This window comes from Hypanus sabinus, chromosome 5 (genome assembly GCF_030144855.1).
Source record: "Hypanus sabinus isolate sHypSab1 chromosome 5, sHypSab1.hap1, whole genome shotgun sequence".
NCBI lineage: Eukaryota > Metazoa > Chordata > Chondrichthyes > Myliobatiformes > Dasyatidae > Hypanus > Hypanus sabinus.
This window is the reverse complement of record NC_082710.1, coordinates 52,932,132-52,951,024: the sequence shown is the minus strand read 5'-3', so window position 1 is coordinate 52,951,024 and position 18,893 is coordinate 52,932,132. Positions and strand designations below refer to the sequence as shown.

Here is an 18,893-nt window from a genome sequence, read left to right as displayed (position 1 = left end):
AATTGTGTAACACAAGAGGTTATTCAGCCCAAACCATTTCTGCTGACTTGGAAAGGTTTCAAAGAAATTTCACTACAAAGCAATTCATAGATCTGCATTTCTTTTACCTTCAGTGTTTTTTTTGCCAAGGACTTCCCAGCAGTGCTAGGTCTTCACCTACTTGCATTCGCCTTCTGATCTTCAAACAATAGCTTCCATGAAAAGGCCAACTCCAATTTCACACTATAGGATATACGCTTCCAGATATTCTGTAAATATGCCAAGGCCAGAATGAGCCCACCCAACTAAAACACTATGATTTTAAAAAAGCTGTTAACCAGGCAAGCCACAATTCTCAGAAACATTCAACACCAGATCCCACACACGTTTCCTCAAGGATGCCAGCACATTCTCGTGTGGATCATTCTCCACAAAGGTCAAATCTCATCATTGCTACCTTTCTCAATAGCAGCTCTCCCAAGTCCCCACAATTTGCTGCGCAGAAAAACCTCTCAGAAAAGCACTTGCAAAATAATTTTATTAATTTTAATGTTCAAGAAAGATGGCATCTTGGTTATTTGGATTTGTCACCATCGCTGGCTTTCCACGAGTGTTGCTGCTCAACATTCAGTCTCTTCAAATGCATGAAACACTAGTTGAGTGGGTTCACTTGCACCCCATGATTCCTTGCTAGAGAGACAACTTTCAAAAGGGGCCTGCAGAATAAAAGTCACAAAGCAGCCCACAAAATCATCCTGTCAACGTTGTTGACTAATTGTGAGCCAGAAATGAAACCCCTTTGCATCCTGTGGTACATATCCACCCGAATAGACTGCAACCCCCGTGGCTGGATTTGATACATCCATCCCCACCTCATGGCACTGACTTTGTAGATAAAGATATTCAGGCTAGCTTATGACTTTGTATGATCATTTGCCCAAACTGTTGGTTCGTACTTTAGGCAAACAATTACACGGGCACAAGACAATTTCAAAACTTCACCTCACCTCCAGTCCAACATCCCCAGCCAGAGGTTTCCTGCCACACAGCAGTGCATGTGCAAAAACCTTGGTGATACAAACTGTTGACAGATAGGGGCTGCTCATTGAGGCATAGGCCACGAGACTCTAATACTCAGCAACGCACAGGGCCAGCTTCTGGCGTAGCAGGCACAGGTAGCCAGCTGGTCACTAACAAGCTACATTTGAACGAGCAACAAAACCAAGTGCCGGCATTTCCTTGCTGAATGTTGGTTGGCCAGTCAGGTGTGACTGGACAGCCAATGAATGAACCAATTCTGCTCCAATACTCTAATGGCTTGCCATGACCTTAAATTGGAAAAGAGAGAAACAGATCCTACAAACATCTTCATTCTGTAGGTGTAAATGGTGATCACCCCAAGCTTTTAAAATCAAATCTTTTCTTAAGCAAGGCTCAAGTGCAAGGAATTTCTTGAGCAATGCACACATGCACGACTCTGGAGGAACCCAGACCCTTCATGCAAGGAATTTCTTACTATTGGGGAAATCACCATTGGCATTACAGCCATTTCCTGCACCCTACTCCGCCCAATGCAAGAACTTTCCTCCAAGCTACCAGCATTTAAATGCTCCTTTCAAATGGTATACTGAGGATTTATTTTACAGGAAGACCCAACTGAGTACGAATGCTAATAATTCTTTTGCAGCCCAAATAAAATGGGTACATCCATGTCCTCAGTGGGTAAGCATACCAGAGGTGGAAAGATACAAAGTGAATGTGAGAAAATACTGACAAACTATTTTGCATTATGTCCAAGCTTCATAAATTCTAAGTGCAAGCAACCCGACTTTAATAAAATGGCATTGAATGTTAGTGATCTCATGATAAGGACATGGAGGCTTTCGAGAGGGTACAGAGAAGGTATACCAGAACGCTGTCTGGTCTGCAGGACATGCTCTAAGAAGAGAGGTTTAACCAGTTGGGGTTATTTTCTCCAGAGCAGCAGAAACAGGAGAGAAATTTAATACAAGTTTATAACATTATGTGAGATATAAATAGACAGCAATTTACCCCCAGGACTGAAATATCTAGTACTAGAGGGTACATATTTAAAGTGTGAATGGGAAGTACAATGGAGACATGAGAGGCAAATTGCTTTTATTTAAAAAAAACAAATAATAATAGGCACACGAGTGAATCTGCAGGTGCTGGAGATAAATAAAAACACAAAATGCTGGCAGAACTCAACAGGCCAGACAGCATCTATGGGAGGAGGTAGTGACGATGTTACGGGCCGAGACCCTTCATCAGGAGTGAAGTAACATGGGATGGTCGAGGGGTGATAAGAACTGGGGGGAGGGATAAAGTAGAGAGCTGGGGAGTGATAGGCTGGAGGGAAATGGGCTAAAGGGAAGGTGGAGAATTATGGGAAATAAGAGAAAGAAAGGTAGGGCTGGGGGGAGATAATAGTGAGGGGGGAAAGAGAGAGAAAGAGAACCAGACTAAAATAATAGATAGGGATGGGGGTAAGGGGAGGCAGGGGTATCAACAGAGGTCTGTGAGATGGATGTTCATGCCGGAAGGTAGGAGGGTACCTAGGTGGGAGATAAGGTATTGCTCCATCGACCTGCGTGTGGCCTCATCTTGACGGTAGAGGAGGCCATGAACAGACATGTCGGAGTGGGAGTGGTCTGTGCAGGTAGGAGGCTACCTAGATTCCATAGACCACTCCCACTCCGACATGTCTATCCATTTAAAGAATAATGGGGGCCAGAACTGCATTGCAAGGGGTGATAGTAGAGGGAGACAGCATAACAGCGTTTAAGAAACTTTGAGGGAGGGATAAGGTCAATGTGTGGGGAACAGAGATTTAACTAGAAGTCATTGTTTTAATTAATTTGACAACATTGTCTGCCAAAAGCCCTGTCCTGTGCAATACTGAGATTTATAATGTGAAAATGAATAAAAGACAAGCAACATAGCTTACAACAGAAGTGAATTCCACAAAACAAGTTTGAATGGCCTTTCAAAGAGACTGAAATGAAGCCTGTAGATATCCAACCAAGAACTTACACAGGAGAAAAGTTAATTCCTGTGGTAATGACATTGTTAACAGTGAAATACAACAACCAACAAGCCAATTGGGCTTTATGTGATAAAAACAGGAGGACCAGCATTGTGGGAACATAGCTGACTGAGACAACTACAACTTAAGAGTTCCATCTCCCAACTGCATGCCATATCCCAGGCAATATAATCAAATGAAAGCGAATTAAGAAAGGTACTGGATGATGCTACAGTAGTGTTCAAAGATGGCATTGGAAAGCTTACTTCCCCCAAGTTTTACAGTCTGTTATACCATCTGTGATAAAGTTGCCAGCAAGCTAGATTGGATGGAGGCTGACAGAATTCTTTCCAAGGTTGAATGGAGCCCATGGAGTGGCCAAGAATGGGTCTGTCAGGATCTGTAGTGATTTTAAGGTAATCATCTACCCAGTAGATCAATACCCCCTGCCCAGTATTGAGGATATCTTTTCAAATCTTTCTGGAGGGAAACTCTTCAGCAAAGTGGACTTGAATGAGGCCCACCTGCAGATGAAGATGGTAGACTCTATTACCATCAATACTCACAAAGGGCTTTATCACTATGATATGCTTACTTCTGGAACAGCATCTGCACCGACACACTGGCAGAAAGCTAGGATTAGGTGCTGCAAGGCTGCCCAGAAACTTAAGTGTAACCTGGATGACAAGAAACATTTCCAAAAATTGCAAATCAGCGTTAAAAAGATATTATAGGAAGATTATGGGCTCAGATCACAACACGACAAATGTGAATTCTTTAAACCAAGCATCACTTACTATGGTCATACCACTGCCAAATCCGACTTCTGTGCTCCAACCGTTGAACTCATTACTCCAGAATGGGAAGAGATAGTACTGGACAAAACAGTGTGAGGTGACTTTCGTTCTTTAAGAGCTGTCTCACTTGGTCCAGTATCCTCAGTCTCTCCTATCCAAATGTGCCCACCTCAACCACCATTTTTGACACTCATTCCAAATTTGCCTGATATCCCTTTTAAATCCATCACCTCTAATTTTTCACCTAAGGCCTCTCACTTTTAGCATTCCCTCCCTCAGATAAAGACAATATGCTTTCACCCTGTCTAAACCCCCTCATTAGCTTACACACCTCTATCTCTGTCCCCTACACTCAGCTATCCATATTTCAGAAATGGTCTTTTAGTTGCTCAAAGTATGTCCACACTATTTTTGGCAGCTTAAAGCCCAAGACTACATGTCTGGTTGCGGTTTCTCTAGTGGGCACCAATCTGCTTGTTGCTAGTCGCTTCCTTCACTGAGAAAATTGCCCAGCACTTAATCTTTTGGCCCCAGCCTGCAGCCGTTTTGAAACAGAACCCGCCTGCCTACTTAATGCAGGTGTATTATTTGTCCATTTACAAGACAGCTTGATAAATGCAGTAGGTAGCATATTGATGAGGCTGCTATTTGCTACAGGACCTTTTCAAACAGGAATGGGGTGTGTGCAATGGATAGAAGCCATTTGACACTCACTACCCTGCATATAATGTATGTTATTTACATTAAAATGTCAGCAATATTTGTAAATTCAAAAGGCTGGGCATTAAGAGCATTTTGGTGCAGTGTATGCTTATGAGTGGCGAGGGGTACACATTAAAAATTTGATTAGTAAATAGAACACATTACCCAGGGAACCAACAGTGTTACAACAAAACTTCATAAATGGGATGCTCTTGCATCTAGGAATACCTGTGATTAAAACAAAAAATGGCAAAGCAAGGTTAAGATGCTACACACATTCTTTTTCTTCCAGACTGTATCGTGGATTTGAAATCAAGGGTTCAAAATTGATTCCTTCATCTAGAAGCTGGAGAACGTGTGCAACATCATCTCAAATATTAATAAGGATTAATCGATCTAATTCTCTTTTAATGACAATGTAAGTGAGCAAATAACCCCAAAATAATTTTCCCCAAGAAGTTAGTTATTACCAATCAGTTGATTCTTTAAAAACATTGTATATTTTTGACAATGTGAGATTGTTCTGTAAAATGCAAAAGCTAGCATGTCTGCTTTAAATTACTCTAATAGATATGTTTCAGTTTAAACAATGAACAGGCAACATCTCAACACTGTCATTTACCAAGCAAACTAATTTGTATGATGTATTATGCATTCAGTCAGTAGAATTGCACAATATATTTTCAATCAGTACAAACCATATTCTTCCCTTTCAAGTGCATGCAAGAGGCCAACTATGTTCCTTTCGATTGAAATACTAATGAAGTAAAGCTTTGTGGGGAAATAAAAGATCTACACGTATATTCAAATATCTTGCACAAACACACACACCACAGAAAAATTAACCCCTTTCATTTTCATTCCACTAAACTTGTCAATGGCCATTAAAAGATTAAAACTGAATTTGAATGTCTGGTGGATTTACAAGAACAAAGGTAAAATTGGTGATTTGTTTGTGAACTAAAATTGTTTGCTTTCCAATAAGTTCAACAGGTTCCAATTTGAATGTGTTACAAATTCTAAACTAATTTGTTCCTAAATGCAATTATGAAGATCACCCAAATGAAGTTATTTGATCCAGTCTCATCTACAGTGATATCACAGTCTTAAAGTTTGAACAACTGATTCTGCTCACTGCAACTTATTATGGCATAGGTCCTATTTAAAAACTGGAGAAAAACTTCCAAGTTTATGGGAAGGACTGCAACCCATGAATCAATGGCATTTACAGCAAAACAATATTTAAATTCAAGTTAGAATAGATTGTAATACAGTACTCTGGTTAATTAGGACACATCAGGACATTTTGGCTCAATTAAGCATCTGCTCCAATTAGTCTGAGTTTCATGGAAATAGTTAAAAAGGTATAAAAATGCACACTACCGCTCAACTGAGTAACAAATTATAGAAACATAGAAAATAGGTGCAGGAGTAGGCCATTTGGCCCTTCGAGCCTGCACCACCATTCAGTATGATCATGGCTGATCATCCAACTCAAAACCCTGTACCTGCTTTCTCTCCATACCCCCGATCTCTTTAGCCACAAGGGCCATATCTAACTTCCTCTTAAATATAGCCAACGAACCAGCCTCGTTTCCTGTGGCAGAGAATTCCACAGATTCACCACTCTCTGTGTGAAGTTTTTCCTCATCTCGGTCCTAAAAGGCTTCTCCTTTATCCTTAAACTGTGACCCCTCGTTCTGGACTTCCCCAACATCGGAAACAATCTTCCTGCATTTAGCCCGTCCAATCCTTTAGAATTTTATATGTTTCAATAAGATCCCCCCCCCCCCCCCCAATCTTCTAAATTCTAGTGAGTATAAGCCTAGTCGATTCAGTCTTTCTTCATATGAAAGTCCTGCCATCCCAGGAATCAATCTGGTGAACCATCTTTGTACTCCCTCTATGGCAAGAATGTTTTTCCTCAGATTAGGGGACCAAAACAGCACACAATATTCTAGGTGCAGTCTCACCAAGGCCTTATACAACTGCAGTAGAACCTCCCTGCTCCTGTACTCAAATCCTTTTGCTATGAATGCCAACATACCATTTGCCTTTTTCACCACCTGCTGTACCTGCATGCCCACCTTCAATGACTGGTGTACAATGACACTCAGGTCTCATTGCACCTCCCCTTTTCCTAATCGGCCACCATTCAGATAATAATTTGTTTTCCTGTTCTTGCAACCAAAGTGGATAACCTCACATTTATCCACATTAAACTTGAATTTGTCCACTCACCTAACCTATCCAAGTCACCCTGCATCCTCTTAGCATCCTCCTCACAGCTAACAACGCCACCCAGCTTCGTCTCATCCGCAAACTTGGAGATGCTGCATTTAATTCCCTCGTCTAAATCACTAATATATATTGTAAACAACTGGGGTCCCAGCACTGAGCCTTGCGGTACCCCACTAGTCACTGCCTGCCATTCTGAAAAGGTCCCTTTTACTCCCACTCTTTGCTTCCTGTCTGCCAACCAATTCTCTATCCACATCAATACCATACCCCCAATACTGTGTGCTTTAAGTTTGCACACTAATCTCCTGTGTGGGACCTTGTCAAAAGCCTTTTGAAAATCTAAATATACCACATCCAGTGGCTCTCACCTCTCCACTCTACTAGTTACATCCTCAAAAAATTCTGTAAGATTCATCAGACATGATTTTCCTTTCACAAATCCATGCTGACTTTGTCCGATGATTTCACCCCTTTCCAAATGTGCTGTTATCACATCTTTGATAACCGACTCTAGCATTTTCCCCACCACCGATATCAGACTAACCGGTCTATAATTCCCCGGTTTCTCCCTCCCTCCTTTTTTTAAAAAGTGGGGTTACATTAGCCACCCTCCAATCCTCAGGAACAAATCCAGAATCTAAGGAGTTTTGAAAAATTATCCACTATTTCTTGGGCTACTTCCTTAAGCACTCTGGGATGCAGACCATCTGGCCCTGGGGATTTATCTGCCTTTAATCCCTTCAATTTACCCAACACCTCTTCCCTACTAACATGTATTTCCCTCAGTTCCTGCATCTCACTAGACCCTCAGTCCCCTACTATTTCTGGAAGATTATTTATGTCCTCCTTAGTGAAGACAGAACCAAAGTAGTTATTCAATTGGTCTGCCATGTCTTTGTTCCCTATGATCAATTCACCTGTTTCTGACTGTAAGGGACCTACATTTGTCTTGACCAATCTTTTTCTTTTCACATATCTATAAAAGCTTTTACAGTCAGTTTTTACGTTCCCTGCCAGCATTCTCTCATAATCTTTATTCCCTTTCCTAATTAAGCCCTTTGTCCTCTGCTGATCTCTGAATTTCTCCCAGTCCTCAGTTGTGCCACTTTTTTTTGCTAATTTACATGTTTCTTCTTTGGACTTGATACTATCCCTAATTTCCCTTGTCAGCCACGGGTGCACTACCTTCCCTTTATTCTTTTGCCAAACAGGGATGAACAATTGTTGTAGTTCATCCATGCGATCTTTAAATGCTTGCCATTGCATATCCACCGTCAACCCTTGAAGTATCATTTGCCAGTCTATCTTAGCTAATTCACGTCTCATATCTTCAAAGTTACCCTTCTTTATTTAAATGAAATACAGATCAAATTATAACAACACCAATAAACCCGGCTGGGTCTCAATACCTCCAGGTAACCAGATCCTGGACAGTCAGTCTGTGCTGGCAGAAACCCCTCATAGGAATATGGTATTAGCTCCATCACGCTGAGTGCCAGCGGTCTTCAGGCCTGTGTGCTCAACCTGCTGCATGACTGCATTGCTCAATGCAGTTCAAACCCAATCCTCAAGTACATTGACACAACAGTGACTGGCCTCATTAAGAACAATAACAAGATGGCATAGGGAGGCAGTAGAACAACTGGTAAAATGTGTGAGCACAACTTAAGTCCCTATGTGGATAAGACCAAAGAGGTAATTGCAGACTTTAGGAACTCGCAGGCTGACCACTCCTCAATGCATGTACGTGGCTCCAAGTCAAGAGCACCAATTTTCTATGAGTATTTTCGCTTAGTAATTCATTCAATAGTATTTTCTAGTTAGAATTAGAAGTGTTTAAAGTATATTCATTGCATGTAAAATATATCGGCACGCGATGACGTCACATCCGGTTTCGCCGCGTCTTGTGGGAAAGTACCGGTTTGAAATTAGCGCGAGGGTGGGGGCTTACCACGAGGCACACCTGAGCAGAAGTTGTTTTGCAGGCATGAGAAATCACAGTGAGAGCAACGCTGTAAGTTAATAGATAATCGATATGTTGAACTAAGATGTTAATGCCGATCCTGTTAGAAGTAACGACGGTCGATAATGTTTATGCTTTCGTTAGTTAAAGAGTTGCGGATAGTTTGCATGGAAGTGTATTTAAAGTAGTCAATGGAGCAGGTAAACTCTCCCTGTATACTGCACCTTAGTGTAATGTAGTTATAGTCACCTTTACAGGTATTTACAATTGAAATGTGATATTAAGGAAGGAACAAATACTGTATCAATCTTGTATTGTTTTATCAACAGTTTTCACCATATGTTAATATGAAGAGTGAACAGTAAATGGTTAATCTTACTGCGATCTGGTTCTTATCGACTGTGGTTTATCTCGACGTTTAATTTGGCGTTTCGTTACACGCGAAGGAGAACGTTACACACATAATGGACAAACACATCTAGTCCCTCAGCACCAACTCCGTCAAAAAGCACAGCAGCTCCTGAGGAGATTGATGCAAGTGAGGCTAATCTCTCCACCACCGCTCTGCACCTTGACAATCTTTTTTAAAAACAGGAGAACCATCAAGCGTGTCCTGACTAGCTGCATCATCATCTGGTATGGGAATTACATAGCATTGACCACAAGTCCCTACAAAGGGTTGTAAGGATTGCCAAGGGGATCATCAGGGTCTCTCTTTCACCCAGAGATATTTATCAGGAGCATTGTGTATGCCTTGTTGGCGATGCCTCCCATCCATCCAATGATCTCTTTGACCCTCTACCATCAGAGAAGAGGTAGCATAGCATCAGGACTTGTCCGAATGCTAAACTACCTATTGTATGATTGTAGAAGATCAAAGAGGTTGTTGGAAACAGCTTTTCCGCCAAGCAGCAAGACTACAGAACTCTCTGCCACCACCTAGGTCTCGTCGCTATGAAGTGCCAGTGGCATTATACTGTTTACTTTTTTAAAAGCGTATCGCATACATTATTATTTGTTAACTTATTTGTGGTAATGCTACTATGTGTTGTGTGTGAGAGAGTTATATGTACTTGATTGTGCACCCTGGTCTAGAGGAACATTGTCTTGTTAGGCAGTATACATGTGCATGGTTGAAAGACAATAAAACTGAACTTGATAAAGCTGAGTATTGTTACTCAGTTATTCTGCAAATGAACAAGATCAGTACAGACACCTAGTGCAGATAATGGACTGCCTTCATACAATGCTTTTGACGACTGTATCCCCCTACAAATCTTCATTTTCATTGTACAATTCAAGATGATTGTTGACATCTTGAAATACTTTATAGCTTCTAACATGAGGTAGTGAAATAGTTTTGTTTTCACTCCCACCCATTCCTGGCATCTCCAAGCCTGAATGATTGAAACCGCAGTGAGTAAAACAGTTCCAAATTGTCTTACTGCTCATCTCTGGCCAATCATCAGGGACACAAAAAGAAATCACTGCTTTTTGAACACAAACACACACAAATCTTGTAATTTGAAAAGCATTTGCTCTAAGTACAGGTGTAATGTCTAACGTGCAATTGGGTGGCCATAACTGTTGCTAATTAAAAACCATTCAGCAACAATCTCCTGTCCCAATTAAGTGGCATAGTGTCCCAATTAAACAAAGGGAATTCTGGCTATTTTAATGGATAAGTTTTTGCTCTTTAAGAGTTAACCGGAATCCATTGTAATTGTTCTTTAACTGCTCTAGCTTTATGACATAAGGAGTATCATGTCTCTGCCAGCACAACTGAACACACTTATCACATACACCTCCTTTAACCATTATGATTTACTTACTGCAAAACATTTTCAATGAATTAACATGCAAACAGCAGATTGCTCAGTATTGCAGCTTTAATACAGTGGACCAGACAGTCAAAACCAGACTCAATCCCCTAGAGTCTTTAGCCTCCAATTTAGCTGCTCAATGGACACACAAAGATACATTATCATGACTCAGCCACTCCCCCCTCTGCACTACTCCACCAGTTAACAATTCATTATAACCTCCACTCCATCTATCCACCTACCTGCAAAAAACGTTCCTTACATAATCAGACACTATTCATTTGGTTCATGCTGCATTGCAGACACATCACAATTAAAGCAAATCCACACACTTTATCAATTATCTCTCTACCACTGTGTTGAGCAGATGCAGACCCTGTTCCCACCACCCTTGCAGGAAGAATTCCAAAGGCTCAAACCTTCTGAGAAACAAAAAGTTACCTCATCTGTTTTAAACTCATCAACATCTTTTCTTTAAAAAAAAGACAACTGTAAACCTGTCCTTGTGCTCACCGATGGTCAATACACCAGGAGAATATCCTCCATTTTCCTTTTCTACTCACAACAAACAATATTATTAGCTTTCCCAATCTCTTGCTTCTGACCTACATGTTAGGCAGTCCTGGGGTCTGCAGTCAGTCCACCTACTATGCGTTGGCTTGGTTAGTAGAGTTGATTGCCAATCACCTCCCTAGACTGTAACAATGAAGTGTGGTGCACCAAGGTCTGTGAATTAAGGATTCAATTAAGCTAAAACATGCCACAGGCTTGGATTTAAGTGTATTTAATGTAATATCCTCCCCACCCTGAAACAAATATACCTAATGACTTCTGCAAGTTACTGCAATAAAAGCACTTATTTTTCCCCAATTTGCTTTTGTCAGCAAATTAGACTTCCTTTGTTCACACTTCAATTGAAGTAGGGTTTTGTAACAGCAGAGGTACAATCAAAGTAAACTGAGTGATCTCTTAAACTCAATGGACACAACCTCACTTGCAGTACTGTGCTCAGTTCTGGTCGCCTCATTTCAGGAAGGATGTGGAAGCCATAGAAAGGGTGCAGAGGAGATTTACAAGGATGTTGCCTGGATTGGGGAGCATGCCTTATGAAAACAGGTTGAGTGAACTTGGCCTTTTCCCCTTGGAGCAACAGGATGAGATGTGACCTGATAGAGGTGTACAAGATGATGAGAGGCATTGATCGAGTGGATAGTCAGAGGCTTTTTTTCCCCCAGGGCTGCAATGGTTGCCACTTGAGGGCGTAATATTTTTTTTATTAAACAGAGAGTGGTGAGTGTGTGAAATGGGCTGCCGGCAACGGTGGTGGAGATGGATACGATAGGGTATTTTAAGAGACTTTTGGATAGGTACATGGAGCTTAATAAAATACAGGGCTATGGGTAAGCCTATAATTTCTAAGGTAGGGACATGTTTGGTACAACTTTGTGGGCAGAAGGGCCTGTATTGTGCTGTAGGGTTTCTACGTTTCTCTGGAGATATCATTAAAACATCCTGTGTATTCTGCATATCTACCCATCATTGTAAACTGACGTTTTTGATCTGAGGTTCTGCAAAGTCAACAATGAGGCAAAATTCAACTGTTTATTCCCGTCCATTGATGCTGCCTAACCTGTGCTCCTCCAGCAGTTTATTGTGGCAGAGGGAAATCTCAGCCACCAGATCTTCACTCCACTGATTATAGATTTTTATAGAATATTCTAGAATATGTAAAAATACCAGATTAATTCAAACAAGAACCAGGCTTCAGTTCTGATTATAAATGTAAATATATTCTTCAGTTTTTTTTGTAAATTTCAAGCAGTAAATTGAAGTTAAAAGCACAGGCTGCTCCACAAAGAGATTGCATATGCAATAGCCAAATGTTAAGACAATGGGGTTGTGTTAAGTGGCTTGCTTCAAACCAAGCAACATAGCTAAATTATTTGCACCATTGTGACTGCAATAAAGCTGCAGACCAGAAGAATGTTGTAACTTAACATATCAAACATGGCTATAGGTATAGGCAATCAATAGTTTCTGAGTACTTATGTTATTTGTGTACTCAAAGACAGCTCTAACAACATTAATTTTGAATTTTGGGTGTGTTCAGCCCACTGGCCTACTCTATATATACACATGACTGTGTGGCAAGGCATCGCTCAAATACCATCTATAAATTTGCTGACGATACAACCATTGTTGGTAGAATCTCAGGTGATGACAAGAGGGTGTACAGGAGTGAGATATGCCAACTAGTGGAATAGTGCCGCAGCAACAACCTGGCACTCAACATCAGTAAAACGAAAGAGCTAATTGTGGACTTCAGGAAGTGTAAGATGAAGGAACACATACCAATCCTCATAGAGGGATCAGAAGTGGAGAGAGTGAGCGGTTTCAAGTTCCTCGATGTCAAGATCTGAGGATCTAACCTGGTCCCAACATATCGATGCAGTCATAAAGAAGGCAAGACAGCAGCTATAATTTATTAGGGGTTTCAAGAGATTTGGCATGTCAGCAAATACTCAAAAACTACTGTTGTTTTACCATGGAGAGCATTCTGACAGTCTGCATCACTGTCTGGTATGGAGGGGTGACTGCACAGGACCGAAAGAAGGTGCAGAAGTCTGTAAATTGAGTCAGTTCCATCTTGGGTCTACAAAGTACCCAGGACATCTTCAGTGTCTCAGAAAGGCAGCATCCATTATTAAGGACCTCCAGCACACAGGGCACACCCTTTTCTCACTGGCACCATCAGTAGGAGGTACAGAAGCCTGAAGGCACACACTCAGTGATTCAGGAACAGCTTCTTCCCCTCTGCCATCCAATTCTTGAATGGGCACTGAACCCTTGGACACTACCTCACTAAAAAAAATACAGTATTTCTGTTTTTGCGCATTAAAATCTATTCAATATACATAATTGATTTACTTGTTTATTATTACTTTTTTTTCTCTCTGCTAGATTATGTATTGCATTGAACTGGTGCTGCTAAAAGTTAACAGATGTCACATCACATGCCGGTGATAATAAACCTGATTCTGATTCCTGCCACTCAACACTATTAGACTATTTTGTGTGAATTATTTTGTAACAAATATATTTGACCATTCAGAGGTGTCTGTCAATTCAAAGGAAGTACTGAAGGAAACATGTCATTGTAACTATTGAAATTGTACCAGCTCCTGTTACCTTTTATCTTAAAGCTATAAAAATGTGATGTACTTTTGGGTTTGTGAGCCTCTACTGAGAATGTCTCCAGAATCCCGCCTGTTTGTCATGATGAATAAAGACTTCTATATCACCAGCTTTAGTGTCACTGCAATGACTTCATTCACAGTCACATTGATGTTTAGGAGATTGTTTTTTCAAACTCAAAACATGGGAACAGAAGCGTAGGTCATTGGGCCCTTTGAATTGGCTTCATTACTCCTCAAGACTACAGCTGATGTATATTGAAACACTAACTCCACATCCCTCAATTTTCTTAAGTTCCATAAATCCATTCATCTGTTTTTTTAAAAAAAATACACTGTGCTTCAAGGTAGAAAATTCCTCAAGGTAGAATAAGAAAAAATAAAGTATCTTTCCACAAACTGGAAACGAGGTAACAAACAAACATGATAAATGGTTTGTAAACTCCACTCCTTTGAATGAATCTGCCCAACTATTTCCCTGCATCTAAATGGCTTTCTGTTGTATATTTCACTGTGACAAAACTGCAATTCAAGTCTGAACCAGAAACTAGATTAAAGCTAATGTCCACAGAAATCCTGTTGACATTAGATCTAATTCTGTTATGGAACAGCTCAATTACCTGTACTCGATATTACTCAGTTAAATTTAGATGTAGACAAACCCATATATAAAAAAGATGGTTTTCCTCTATTCTCCACAAAAATGGAACCCATCATAGCCATTTAAGATTCAAAAAGCCTTTCATAGCAAGGCTCATACCATTTTGTAACTATATTGTTTTAACATAATTTGGAAGCACCATCTATTAAATGAACAGTTAAGTTTCGAAGCAATAAAAGTTACGATATTGTTTTTGCCCCAAGTGATCCAGACAATATCAGCTAATTCTCTGCTATTCAATTATGTTTTCTTTCCCTACAAAATAAAACTCAGCTCACAAGACCATGAGATTTTGGAACAGAATTAGGCCATTTGGCCCATTGAGTCTGTTCTACCTGATCCAATTTTCATCTCAGCTCCAATCTGCTGCCTTCTCCCCATATCCTTTCATGCCCTGACCAATCAAGAATCCATCAAACTCTGCCTTAAATATACATAAAGATTTGGTTTCCACAGGTGCCTGTGGCAAAGAATTCTACATACCACTCTCTGGCTAAAGAAATTCCTCCTGCCTCTCCCACGACAGGAAATATCCTCTCCATATCCACTCTCGCAAGGCCTTTCACCATTCAATGGTTTTTAATGAGGTCACCCGTCACTCTTCTGTATTCTGGTGAACACAGGCCCAGAGCCATCAGATGCTCTTCAGATGACAAGACAATCAAACCTGGAATCATTTTCATGAACCTCCTTTGAACCCTCTCCAGTTTCAGCACATTCTTTCTAAGGTGGCCAAAACTGCTCAAGTGAGGCCTGACCAGTGTTTTATCAAGTCTCATCATTCCAGCCTTTATATTCTAGCCCCCTTGAAATATATGCTAACATTGCATTTGCCTTCCTCACCACGCAAATTAACCTTTAGGGAATCCTGTACAAGACTCCCAAGTCCCTTTTGCACCTCAGATTTTTGAATTTTCTCTCCAATGACAAAATAGTCAACCCCTTCATTTCTTCTACCAAAGTGCAAGACCATACACTTCCCGGCACAATTCCATCTGCCATTTCATAGCCAGTTCCACCAACCCGTCTAAATCTTTGTGCAACCTCTCTACTTCCACAAAACTACCTGCCCCTCCACCCATCTTCATATCGTCCGCAAACTTTACAACATCGATTCCATCATCCGAATCACAGACACGTAACGTAAAAAGAATCGGTCCCAACACAGACCCCTGTGGAACACCAGAAGACACCGGCAGCCAGCCAGGAAAGGCTTCCTGCTGCCAATCAGCCACTGCTTTATCCGTGCTAGAATCTTCCCTGTAATAATTCTTTTTCAACTCACTAAATCATATTAGACAGTTGAAGGGCTCAAACACACACGGTGTGAGGGGGTTATTGTAGTTTGTACATTTCGCAAGTTAGAGAGTTGATACTCATTTGTCCTTGGCAAAACTACTGCTCCTCAACTTGTATCTAATCCGCCGCCCAAGAGGATGACCTTTTTCTTTCACTGCGTGGTAAGTGACTGGAATGTCTACACCGGGCACCTGCAGGGAGCACTGTAACAAAAAGCACAGCTGCAGAACCTGCAAGTCACACCACAATTTAAAATGAAGGAGCAAGCACCACCTCGCCAACAAAATTATTAATAGTCAAAGGGCAAATAAATTTTAACAGTACCATTCAATGGAAAAGCTCTCATTAGGAAGAAACAGCTAGGATGTACACCCAAACCATTTCTATTAGAATTGACATCGTCAATCAATTCTCAGAATAAATATTGCATCAGGTTGTTAAAAGTCATCAGCATGCACTGAAGTTTTTAGATAGAGAAAAGGAACTCAAATCAAAGACCCAAAAAAGACCGTGAACACCTCCGGAGATCTTTAAACAAAAAGTATCAGAAACAATTTGTTCTAAAGTTGCTTGGATATGTCTTTTCAAAGGCTTTGTTGCAGTTTTTGTTGAGTTGAATGTTACACTTTCCTCCTGTACAAGTACATTACGAATATGCACTATGATAGGAAACGGGGACACTTGGAAAATAAGACCCAACCTTGGGGAATTAACAAAGAGAACAGTAGCGTCCACGATTCTGGCCAAGGTAAACTCTTTCGCCTGCAACAGGGCTCTCTCAGCACGCGAGAAGAAAACCTCCACTCGGGGTCACCGCTCCGGCTTTGTGAGTTGGACGTGTTACTATCCACATCAACTGGCCTCTCTCACTCGGATCAAACACTTGTCCCGGGTCATGAATATTTATTAAATCGTTGTGGACAGCGTACTCTCTTCAACCACTTAAAAAAAACATTTCTAGCAGAACAAAACAAAAGCTAAAGACACTTGGAAACTCAATAATCACTGTTTAAATTTACAAACTTTTAGATTATGGGTTATAATTTTAATCAAACTTTTAAGTTAATTAGGAACAAGTACAGTAATTCGCCGGTAATGCAAGTTAACAGGTAATAGAAGTATGCACAACCCATTAAAAAGCGCAAGTTATTTTTAAAGGGTATTTATCCCGTTGAGAAGATAGAGCGAAACGCTCCTTCACTCTTCTACAAACAAGACTCCCTGCTCTCCAATGTAAGCCACCGAGAAAATAGCAAAGACCTACAACTTTTACCGAACTACAATCTTCTCTAAAAACTCATCGCAACTGACTGACCTTGTTCACACCACAAAACAGATGGAAGCTGGTTCTGTCCAAATGACCGGTAACTTACTTTCTTCCACCCGCCTCCTTTTGTAACCGAACCCACAGAACAAACTGCAGTCTCGCCGCTTTGTGCACACAGGTCGCAGTACCGCACCGCGCATGAACACTTAAGTACGGAGGGGAACTATGGGAGATGTAGTGTCACGGCGCTGAGTTTCCCAAATGAATTAAACGACAAAGACTTAAGGCATTATTGACAGCTTAACCACAACAGATTTTTAACAGTGCGAAAGGGGTAAAGGAATAACATTACAGGGGGAGATAAAAGAATGACTTGCACTTTTATTTAGAGATTTAGAGATATTTCAAAGATATTTCACAGACAATGCAGTGAATTGGAAGCTTAGTCACTGCTGTAATGTCAGAAATGCAGCAAAATAAAAAAAGATGCAAAAAGTTATGAAGATATTACAGTACTCATGGGTTTGACTTGTTAGGAGAGGCTGGATAAGTTGGGACTATTTTCCTCTGGAGCATGCAAGGCTGAGCAGTGATCTTTTAGAGGTTTATAAAATCATGAGAGGCATAGATAAGGAAAATAGCTGTGGAAGCCCAAAAGAAGCGGTGCAGGTTGTCAGGGGTCCCTGGATCCCTTGCTTAATGTTATTGGTACATGGCATTGAAAGGTTGGGAATCCCTGGCTTTGAGTGAGAGGGAATATCTGTAAAAGGAATCTGAGGGGCAACTTTTACACATAGAGAGGAGGGCAGGACAAGACAAGCTGCTGAAGGAGGTGGTGGAGGCAAACATAATAACAACATTTTAAAGATATTTGGATGGGTACCTGGATAAGAAGTGTTTAGAGAGATTTGGGACAAAGGCAGGCAGTTGGGAACCAATTCAGTTAAGTAATCTTGGACCAAAGTTCTTATTTCTGTGCATCTCGGTTCTTTGTTTCTCTGACTCTGAGTCCATTCGCACAAAACTAGCTCTCCTCAACACCCAGAGTTCAGGGCAAGAGGGAACTTACCCAGCCAGCTTCAAAATAATACTGCAAGATCTTCTACGCTAACTTGACAGAACATTAGGAGCCTCAGTTTAATTCTCATCAAGAAGACTACGTGTCTGACAGTGGAAGGTTGTTGCATAAGTTGAATACATTCTGCTCTTGTCTCCCATAGTGACGTTCCAAGCCACAGTAAAAGCTTGGTGGGTAAGTCTCCAATGCATTGAGTAGAGATACAGCTTTTGTTTGCTTTTTAAATTCTTTCCGCTGTTTTACATCCTCCCAAGATTTAATTGTGTTTAACAACCTCACAAAAGTTATTTGTATCTAACACTTTTGGATGGAAAGATTCACATTCAGTAAGCTCTATTTTTATGTTATATTAAATGTAGGAAGGTTAAAAAAGGTAAGAGTTTTCAGCAGTTAAGTCATGTTAAACTGTGCATTTTATAAAAGTCATATTGAACAAATTTACTATTTAGAAATATAAATATGCAATTTAGCAAGATCTTAATATTTTTCTATTTTATATTTTTCCTAGACATTTGGATTGTTGATATAGTCTTCTTATAGCTCCAGTTTGCCCTAAATGTATCTTCCATATGTTATTCTAACCATTTTCTTAATATTATGGCCATTTTTGGCTTTCAAAATATCCTCCCTTTCCTGCCATTTTCCAACCTTTTATTTTGTCGGAGTTATACAGTACCTGCAGACAGGTTCACTTTCTGAACTGATTTGGATTAGTTAGCTAGTTCAAAATTACCTCTCCTCAGCCTGTGAGCTATTAATTTCATGTCTTCAATCTGATTGATTACGGTGATGTGCAATTACTTGTCCAATCCCCTCCTTGCAATATAATCGACTTAAACTTCC

General features: G+C 40.5%; 1 protein-coding gene across 2 annotated transcripts in view; it reads right to left on the bottom strand.

Moving 5' to 3' along the window:
- kank1a (KN motif and ankyrin repeat domains 1a) overlaps nucleotides 1-17,165 on the bottom strand; it is a 279,556-nt gene extending 262,391 nt beyond the window's left edge. Inside the window, exon 1 of one of the 2 annotated variants that reach the window (XM_059969953.1) lies at nucleotides 17,079-17,165. The gene's annotated coding sequence lies outside the window, so the exon portion shown is untranslated. Of the gene's footprint in view, nucleotides 1-17,020 lie in introns of both variants that reach the window. The other variant, XM_059969955.1, reaches the window with a different exon arrangement.
- Nucleotides 17,166-18,893: the final 1,728 nt, after the last annotated feature.